The sequence below is a fragment of the Aulonocara sp. 'chitande type north' Nkhata Bay genome, linkage group LG1 (assembly GCF_057382095.1).
Source record: "Aulonocara sp. 'chitande type north' Nkhata Bay isolate Kocher_YH1m ecotype deep benthic linkage group LG1, A_spYH_male_GT1.1, whole genome shotgun sequence".
Taxonomy (NCBI): Eukaryota; Metazoa; Chordata; class Actinopteri; order Cichliformes; family Cichlidae; genus Aulonocara; species Aulonocara sp. 'chitande type north' Nkhata Bay.
In genome coordinates this window covers 17,309,807-17,319,723 of record NC_141344.1, presented here as the reverse complement: position 1 = coordinate 17,319,723, position 9,917 = coordinate 17,309,807, and the positions used below count along the sequence as shown (strand labels likewise).

The 9,917-nt window shown below is 40.0% G+C and overlaps 1 protein-coding gene across 1 annotated transcript in view; it reads right to left on the bottom strand.

Moving 5' to 3' along the window:
• Positions 1-337: 337 nt before the first annotated feature.
• The window catches only part of mafa (MAF bZIP transcription factor a), a 76,788-nt gene continuing 67,208 nt past the window's right edge, over positions 338-9,917 (bottom strand). The window contains exon 3 of the mRNA XM_086286029.1: positions 338-9,408. The gene's annotated coding sequence lies outside the window, so the exon portion shown is untranslated. The remainder of the gene's footprint in view (positions 9,409-9,917) is intronic.

Genomic DNA, 9,917 nt, shown 5'->3' with positions numbered 1-9,917 from the left:
TATAATAGATAGTCTGGTTCACCAAAGCCAAGGTGAAGTGAGAGGTCTCCACTCCGTCTTATACAACTGGGCGCCAGGGGTCAAAGGTCATTGTGTCAATTGCTTTCCTTGTACTCCACCAAAGATATAAAAAAGAGGAAAAATCTAGCAGTTAGGCTCCCTTACAGACCAGGGCTAGCGTTTATCAGGACACAACACCGGATTAATGCGTTTTATAACTAAACTCTGTAATTGTGTTTAGTTTCCCTTCACTGTTTAGTTTTACTTTATCACTCGTACGCAGAAGGATTCAAGAGAGACTTCAGAAGACAGACATGTTTTCTCTTTACAATAATTATTTATTAAATTCAAAATATCTTTAGCACAGGTTAAAAATTAGACACTTCCATCTACTATGAGCGCCTTGGGATTTAACATGGTTCTAACATGGTTGAAAATAAATCCTCTAGAAACAAAAACAATTTTTTATTTTCACTCCTCCCTATTTCTGTTTTCATAAAATGTCACATTAGAGTTGCTAGGGCAGAGGCAAATTTGAAATATAGATTATCATTTTTCATTGGACATTATTATTCTTTTAATATTAGAAAAAAAATATCAAAAACTCTTTCCCTTGCATGTCATGAGTTGGACAATTTGGAGTCAAAATTGCCTGTTGTACCAGCTTTGTAGTTTGTTGTTAATCGGAATTTACAGACATTTACAGAATTGTTATTTCTTTTATAGAAAACAGATTAATGCCTTTTTTTAAAGAGCACACTCTAAAGCTGGTGATAAGACTTTTTTGGTGAAATAACTAAAATTGCACCGCAGTTTCACTACTTTTAAGTAGTTTTGCCACAACACTTGATTTATTGTGGAAGACATTCAGAATATGTCATTAATTATTAAGCGTATGCATGTAAACATGCAGTGGCAATGGAAAAAAGAAACTCAAAAAAAGAAAAGAAAAACAAATCAACAAAAAAGCAAAAGACCTACAAACATGATCTGACTGCTTTCCCCTCAGCTTCTTAGTCCCCATCCCAACTAGACCGCAAACCAGTGATTTATTTTTTTATTTTTTTTGCCTCAGCCCTACCTTACGAAACATAAAAAAGATAAAAAGTAACATGAGCAGAGCAGTGTAGTAAATGGCAGGCCAATGCATTAGTTATCAGTAAGAAAACATTAACAGCAAAGACATATACTTTTCAGTTTTGAAGTTGTTTACAAACCATATCCGTGTTTACAATTTCTTATGATTTTCAGTGTTTGCTTCTTGTCGTCACTACATGCCATATGAGAAGTCGGGATTACAAAAGTACCTGAACAAATTGCTTGTATATTAGCATGCATAGCTGTTTGGTATTTACATCCTATTTACAGACTTGAACTAGGAAGAAAAGACTACAATACATTTTCTTTCATGTGTTTCATTTACATTTCTAGGATGGAGAACAAAAAGCAGCCTCATACCGATTTGAGTACATGGGACATGCACATAAAAGAGAATGTTTGCTCGACTAAACAAGGTGTGTTGTTTTATTCCCCTTCACTGCAAAAGGAATAGCTCAGTTCTGTAACAGGCTTTGTCTCTGACCAGTGCTACCGCATTGCATAACAGAGATCTAGTTTTCCCTTTGTCTGTATTGCGCACTAGTCTCTGAGCACAGGGGGCTTGGAAAGGTTAATTTACGATGTTAACCGTGCCGTGAAGGGAAAAGCAAATAGGAAAGAGCATGCACAGCACCAGAGAAGGACATTAAGCTGTGGCTGCGTCTCTCTCTTTCATGCTTCCTGTATCTGTCCAGTCAGTGACAACAGGAGGGCCTCCTGATTTGTACAAAGACACTGGGCTATCACCATCCATCATTGCGGACATACTGAGATGATCTTATATCAGCGATCAGGCTCTAAGCAGGCACTCGGCATTGACACATTCTTTTTCGAATTGTGCCTTTCATAGCCACAGAAAAATGCCCACATCAGTGTGCTTGGAAATGTAGAAAAAAGGCCTTTAAAATGTTTTATTTAATGGATGTAGTGCAACAAAAATGAGAAGACAGTCGAAGAAGAAGCTGCCACTTACAGTATAGTGCGAATAGAATAAATGACTACAAAATATGTTACACCATATCCAAAAGCAGATTTTGCATTTTTATTGTTATAGTTTTGTCAGTTTTTGTAGAAAGAATGGAAGACATGGATATATTTAGGCTGCAGACAGCATTTGTAATCCAGGGGCTAGTAACCTGCTCATGGGGTGTTGCAGTCATTAAAGATATTGCTCATTTAGTGAGGATAACATCACTATTACGTATCCTCAATTCTCCCAACTGCTACAAGTCCTTTGTCCACCTCGAGCTCATTTACAGTCAACCTCTAATATGGGCAATCAGCAGCACTATACCCTCACTGGGGGTCCATAAACACTTGATTTCACAGAACTGCCTTTGATAAAGGAGGGAGGTGACTGCCAGAGCATGTTAATGTGCTTTCCCATAAAGCTTATCTCTGACTAGGGTCACGGAGGCCAAGTGGCAAGGGGCTGATCGCCATGGCAATAAGACCCTAGAAGCTGTTACTGCAGCTTACGGCCCCTCTGATAATAACAGAGCCAACCAAGGTCTACCTTTGGATAATCAAACCCCTCATCCAGGCCCATGTGGGAAATAATGTGGACATTTACTACGGTACAATTGAAATGAGGGGCGAGCACAAATTAACCTCTGGTAACAGTGAAGGAGCTCATTGTGATAGGAATCATAAATTTTTAATTGTTCACCAGCAGCAGTATTTTAAAAGCATGTAAAAACAAAATGATGAGCTGACCCACACTACTGGAGCACAAACGCAGTTTAAACAAACGCATTCGAGTGAAAAAGAAAATTATTTACCTTTCAAAGTGGCCAGACTTCCGAAATACATATTTTTTCTAGTAATGTTTTTTCCCCCATTAGTACATTAGGCTGCATAATTACGTTTCTTCTATTTTTGTCAGGTATATGTGATGATACTGTATAATTTAGTCGACTAAAGATGGGAGCTTTGAAGAGCACTTTGATAGCATATGGTTATCCCCTGCTGTCTCAGACTCTCTGCTCTGTAGGGGGCCCAGAAGGGATGTATTCATAACTTTCTGGACTTTACAAACTTTTCACTTCTCTAAAACTGAAGGATTACACCCGAATCACAGCAGGGAGAACAGCATGTTATCTCCTCTTGAGCCACTATAATCTCAGTTTTACACCCTAAAGGTAAACCCTTACCCCCCACCCCCCGAAGCAGGATAGAACAAAACAGGGGTAAATTAAATTAGTACTATTACCTTCCTGTCTGACCCTGAATTAGTGTGCACAGACTTCGCACAATCAAAGTAAGCTTGGTACTCTACCAAAAACTGCATTCTGTGTTTTCCATGTGCATTAGCTTCATCAATTGTGTTTCAAAGCAGGCAAATTGGAATCTAGTTAAGCTGTTTTCCCTGCCGTTAATTTTCTCTGTTTTCTGGCTCAGGTGTGGGAGACTAAATCAAGCTGTCAGAAACCAGACTGCACAGCTAAACGGTGCAGACTGAAATGCCACCTGTCCACAGCTCCTGGCAATTTATTATTTCCCCATTTATTTGTTTCTATAGTAGCAAACTTGGCTATTTGTAGAAGTCCCTATTGTCTCTCGTTTTTTTGTTTTTAAAAACTCACATTCTGTGTGTTTTGAACCATTGCATCCCACAGACAAAGGTTGTGATTTCCTCCATTATCTAATCAGATGCTAAAGATTTGGTTTACAGCATTTATCAATGGTATTACAATGAGGTCAGCCCAGAGCATTTCTTCCAATTGAGGCATTTTGGTTAATCCGATTTTCTTCACCCCCATCCCCAATCTTCTTGGGAGCTCATCTCATCTCAGCCATGGGCTTGATGGCTAACTGCCCACCTAGAGCTCAAGCTTATGTGCAGGCCAGAATGAGGTGGCAGTAAGGGCTTTAAAGGCTCTATTATTCATCCCTGCCATTAGCTATGTGGCATAAGGAGGGCTGTTCTGTCTTTCTTGCTGTCTGGTTGTGAGACCAACCTTCATCCACTGTATCCCTACGTCAAAGTCCACACCACTTCATGTGTTACATTTCAAGCATTTTAAGAGTCCTCTCTTAGTTCAAATACACACATGAGTTAGATATTCTGTGAGTAATGTGTTGATGTACCCACAGTATGTTGACCTCATACATGTGAATAATTTTTCAAAAGGCTCAGGTCAGCCTGGAGGTCAGGATTGAAGTAGAGGACTTGACACGGGTTGCTTCACTGTAATCCTACCACCTTTGACCCCACTCCCACTACCCCATCCCTGTCTAGCTTGAGGTCACTGCTAATCATGACACTCCATCAGACATAGACACAGACAGCCAAAGTGTGTGTTTTTGTGTGTATGAAAAGGAGCTGTGTGTGACAGAAAGAAGAGCAGGGCATGGATATGTATGCTGCTGCATATTTCTGCAGTACAGAGTTGCATGGTGAGAAGAGCTGCTGTCAAGCATGTGTCTGTCATCAAAGTTACTGTATGTAACTTTGATTGCAGTATTACTTAACATAGAAATAGAGGATAGAGGTCATCTGGATAAGTTTATAGTTGTGTAGCTTAATGCTACACAAACACAAAATAAGAATTTAAAATTCACACTGGAAATTGTACTGCCATCCTTCATGATTGGTGGTTACTTAAAGAGCTCCATATACCATGCCACTCTGTTATACAGTGTTAAGTGAGTCTTTTGTAGCTTTTTTGACTAAAAATCATTTTGGGGTCTTACTAGAAAATCTTAGCTTGTCAAATTTATACTCATATTTTCCAATAAATCGCCTTTTAGTCATGCATTTTTTCTATGATACATTTTGCTATTCCCTGTTCAGAACAGTGATCTCTCTCTCTTGTGTGCCAGGGGTGGGGGCAGCTATCACTTGCTACAGCATTGTGTCCTTGGCAGGATTCACATGTATGCGTAGTGTCAATACTTGATGGTTAAGATGCCTGAGGCTTGGGAAGTATCTTTGCTGGCACGATTGTCATAGCAACAACCAATCACTCACAAGGCAAGGTAACAGAACTTTGCTTAGCAGCTGGCATAGGATTAACTAGCTGCCTGTGACAAGCAACTGTCTCACACTCATGGGATAGTTTTATAACGGGATTTGACCTGCCAGCAGCTGTAATGAAGTAGTTGATGTAACATTGCCTTTTCACTATTCTGTATTGAGCATTGGTTGTCCACACAAAAGCTTTACACCATATCTTCAGCCACACATCCAGAAGGCAGACAGACTTGAAAAAATCAAACAGGCCCGTTTTATTCAGGTTGTTTTTCCTCTGCAGTGTTCTGTCTATGTGTTTACTCTGTCACTTGGCCCCAGTGTGCATCTGCTTCAATGATCCACAGGCATATGCAGCACACACACACAAGCTAGCCGGTGATGACACTAATCAAGTGTTTAGTCAGGAGGACATGGACTTATTAACCAGTTTAGAGAATGGGCTAGATCATAATCAAATAAAGTAGAGATAAGTTAATAAGGTGAGATCTTATAAAGTAAGCTCTGCGGCATTTATCCTGCCCGAAATGGCTCTAGTATGCTGCTACTCACTGTGACACACAAGCACAGTACATAGTTAAGGGGAACATGTAGCAATCTCTCTTTATCACATGCATTGTTCTTCCCCAACATGGTGCTGTCTTTTATTTTCTAGCCTTGCTCTTTCACTGTTTTTATTAGACATGGGTGAAGCACCTCAGTAGTCCAGTATAAGCCAGACCTCTCTTGGCCTAATCCAAAAATAAGATTGTGGAGCTACTTTATCCTGATACCCCACTGACCACAGAGATGGACTGACCACTTTACCGAAGCTGATCATAATCTGCCCAGGGGCGACAGGGAGAGGAAATAAGTAAATGAAGATACTGTGTTAAAGACATGACTGAAGTAGTTAAGAGGGAGCGTTGTGAAGAAATAGAAGAATTTGGTGTATAAGAAAGGGGTGGGTGAATGGGGGGAGGAGCAAGATGAGAAGAAGACTGATTAAGTGGGGCCCATATGAAGGAGCCAGAGGAGAGAAAGGCAGCGGGCAAGACCCAGTAGGGGGTAAATCCGAATCAGTAGAGCTCTATATCCCTGATATCCCTGCCCCCTCCTCTCCAGCGTATCCATCATGTTAATATACATACAGCGTGGCCCTCTGGGTAATATATCTTTGACCTGTGATTACACTAACAGCTTATTGTTTGCACACTGAACAATCCCATTATGTCGACGATCTGTTTACATACAGCCTTGCTGTTTAGATTAGCTTGCTGTGCGCGTGTGTGTGCGTCTGTCACAAAAAGATCAAGGATGTGCTTCTGTGCTTGTAGGCATTTACACACGTTTTGTGTGTTCAGGTGTATAGCTGTCTATATTGTTCTGGTCCTGTCCAGTTTTATTGCTGGGTGGTGTTTAAACACTGCAATCAAAAACATGGAAAGCACATCTACCTGTCACATACGGCTTCATCTTTGTTTCACTTCTAACAAAGTGGAAAGCCTTGACACTCAGACCACACACAGTCTCATATTTGAATGACATCTTCATCCTTTTCTGTGTTTTAAATCTTCCTTAACTAATCACCACTAAGTCAGAAGTCCAAATTTCAAGTCAGTTTACATGTTGACTGTAAATAGCTTTGGTGTGCTCTGACAATATTTGATTTAAGAAGATTTGCTCACATAAATTGTAAGACCTACTTTGTGTAAGACACACAAATTAGGCAACCACATGTATTCTGCTAAAATTCTATTTTTATGGTGCAGCATTTTGATTTATGTCTTTTATTAATTTTACTCCAAAAGAAAGCACCTGTTTTGCAGAGTTGATGTCGTTTCCTACTTCAACTGCATTTTAGATGGTTGAGAAATTTCTGCAGCTGCATCCAGAAAGAGTACAGATGTAGTGGGCAGGCATTACAGAAGCATAGAGGGTATTGGGTATTTGGCCACAAGGGTGAACATCTGGTGGAGCAGAGGGCCATACTCATTAACACAAAGTTAACCTTAGACAGGACATTAGGTCATGACAGCCCAGAGAGCTGTATGATAGTAATAGATGGGGTCAAGGGGTTATTGAAAATTTTTTAAAAATTGACAAATAAGTGGACCGACCAGTAAAGTATGTCAACATCAGCTTAGTACAACCTTAAATTTTGATCAGAAGCTGTGAAATTACACAAAAAAAGAAAAAAAAACTCCTTTCAGCCCAGCCTTGTTTCCTTTCCTTCCCCTCCTCTGCTTTGCTCTTGGACTTCTCTGTCAGTGCATACACTCATTGAGACGTGCAAATCCCTTTGACACTGGATGAATAGACAGTTGCTGGCAGGATGCCCTATGCCACTTTGTGCGCAGCCACTTAATTGGAGCGCCCCAGTTTTCCTTCTCTTCTTCTACCCACATTCGCTGTGGCCAGATTCTGTGTGACATCAGCAGGGACAGTATGTGTTCCTTCAGAGAGTTTAAACCTTATCAGAACTGCTGTTTGCTGGAAGACAACATGTCACAGTAGACATCAAACTGTTTCTGTCACCTTACTGTAAATCTCCTGCCATCAAATATGGAGATGTAAAGCCGTCAAAGGGCTTGCATTGGTTTAGAGAGTCAACCCACTCACTACCTGCTCATCCTCTTGTTTGAATAAAGGTCACATTCCATCTACAAATCAACATGCAAAGTACAGCATCTGAGACTATACATACTTGACATAGTGTACATATATACAGCAACATATTCGAGAGGCATTGTGTATGATTGAGCATCTCTATGCATGCGTCATATGTGTGTACTTGTTGGGCATTGGTTTGGTTTCTCCCATTGCCATATAGATCCATCCAAAGCATTTAATGCTGAACTCTCCTCGTGAGGCTCTAGAGGGACATGCAGCAGAAACGTGGGGTAGTAGAGGGGGGTCAGTGTGAAGACATGGATTTCTTGATGCACAGCAGAACACTGAGAGGTAGAGGATGCACAACGGTGGAGATGAGGTCTTCAACAAGCTAGAAATTATCCCTGTTGTCCATGCAAAAGGATTTCTGTCTTCACCAGTGAGGGCCTAATCCTTGAGGTCATCTCTTCATTGGCTTGGTACGATGTCAGTCAGTCCTTTTGGTTAGCTTCATAGTCCACTGAAGGCAGAGGCCAGAATCCTCATTTCTACATTGCAGTTACTGAGGTCTTCTTTTGCCCCTGTGTAGGCTCAGGACTGGAGCACAGTTTCAAACCATGCAAAGAAAAAAACGTGTCCCTCTCAGGCTAACAGCAGCTTTGCTACAACAGTTACGAAGTGGGCATGAGAGGGCAGGGCAGTTGTTGTAGTAGAAAATAATAAATAAGAAGACAATGGGAGAAATCTGTAAATTATATATAAAAAAAAAACAAAAAGAAAAAAAAAGTACATCAAATATTAAACCTAATACTTAGAGGTGCTATGTTAGAATCATGGCTTTGGGAAATTGCCTGCTTCTTCTGTTCAATTTGCCTGTTTCCCAATGGAATTCACTGATGATAGCAAAGGAGTTTCTGTTGTATAATCATTGTAATGTGGCCGGATAAATTTGATCTATTCAGACAGTATCCAGGTATCTGAGACTAAATCACTGGCCATCAGAAAATATCTTCAGCTATTTTAAACTTTCAAAAATGTTGTCTGAAATATCCACATACTGAGATTTGTGATCTAAGAGCGTGGTAAATATACACTAAAGTCTGATCCATGCGGTTGTCTTCATTTGTCTCTATTTACACGTACTAGTGTGGATACTGGAGAGGAAGACTAGGCTGAGAATAAGAACAATTGTAAGTACAGTTTTTACAATTAAATTAACTTCAAAGACTAGAGAAGCAATATCTGAAATGATAGCTACATTGGCTCTGAATAGGTAAGAATACTGATTTTATATGGAAAATATTGAACCATGGGTATTCTATTCACAGTAATGAAGGTTTATGAATTTGGTGAGAGCAACTCGGTACGTTTCCTATATTAGGAATAAGAATAGGGTTTTTATTGTGATCTATTTACAGAAGCATGCATCAGTGATCTTCCCATCGAAGAGAATCAACCATCTCCTGATTATGAGTCTCTGTGATTTTTATTTTTATTTTTGTTTTATTTTATTTTATTTCTTTTTTATTTTTGTGGTTTTGTAGAAAAAAGCTGGAGGTAAAATATTGGGAAAGGAAACAGGGGTAGTAAGAGGCTTTTCAAGAATCGCTGTAGAGATTTTGAAGAATTCCAGCGGGCCTTGTTTGTTGTTCTTCGGGAAATAATTTTGAATGTTGTGCTTTGTAGGTGTCTCGGTGCAATTGGTCAGTCGCTTTGATGTCATCACTGCTCAGTCATTAGGTTATCTGTTAATGGAGAGAGACAGAAAGAGAAAGGGGGGAGGAGGGGTTGGACAAGAAAGGAAGACAAGAATTAAAGTGGGAGTCATACTGTAATTGACTAGTGTTGCTTTTCCATGTACGCCGTGAACACACGCACGCACACATACAAACACACACTCACAGTTGTGTTTTCATATCTTTGTGGTGACATCTAAGCGACATAATGCTTTCCCTAGTTGCTCACCATTACCCTAACCATCAAAAATGAATGCCTAACCGTAACCCTTACCCTAAACCTACCCATAACTTAATTATAACTCTGACACTAAAACCACATTTTGAGTCTCAAAAATGCCTTCAAACTCGTGTGGACAGGCATTTTGTTCCCATAAGGGCTGTTGGTCCCCACAAGTATAGTAAACTTTTTGGTCCCCACAAAGATATGTAAACACACACACACACACACACACACACCTACACACACACCCACACACACACACACACAAAGTACACCTCAAGACTGTGAGTGAAGT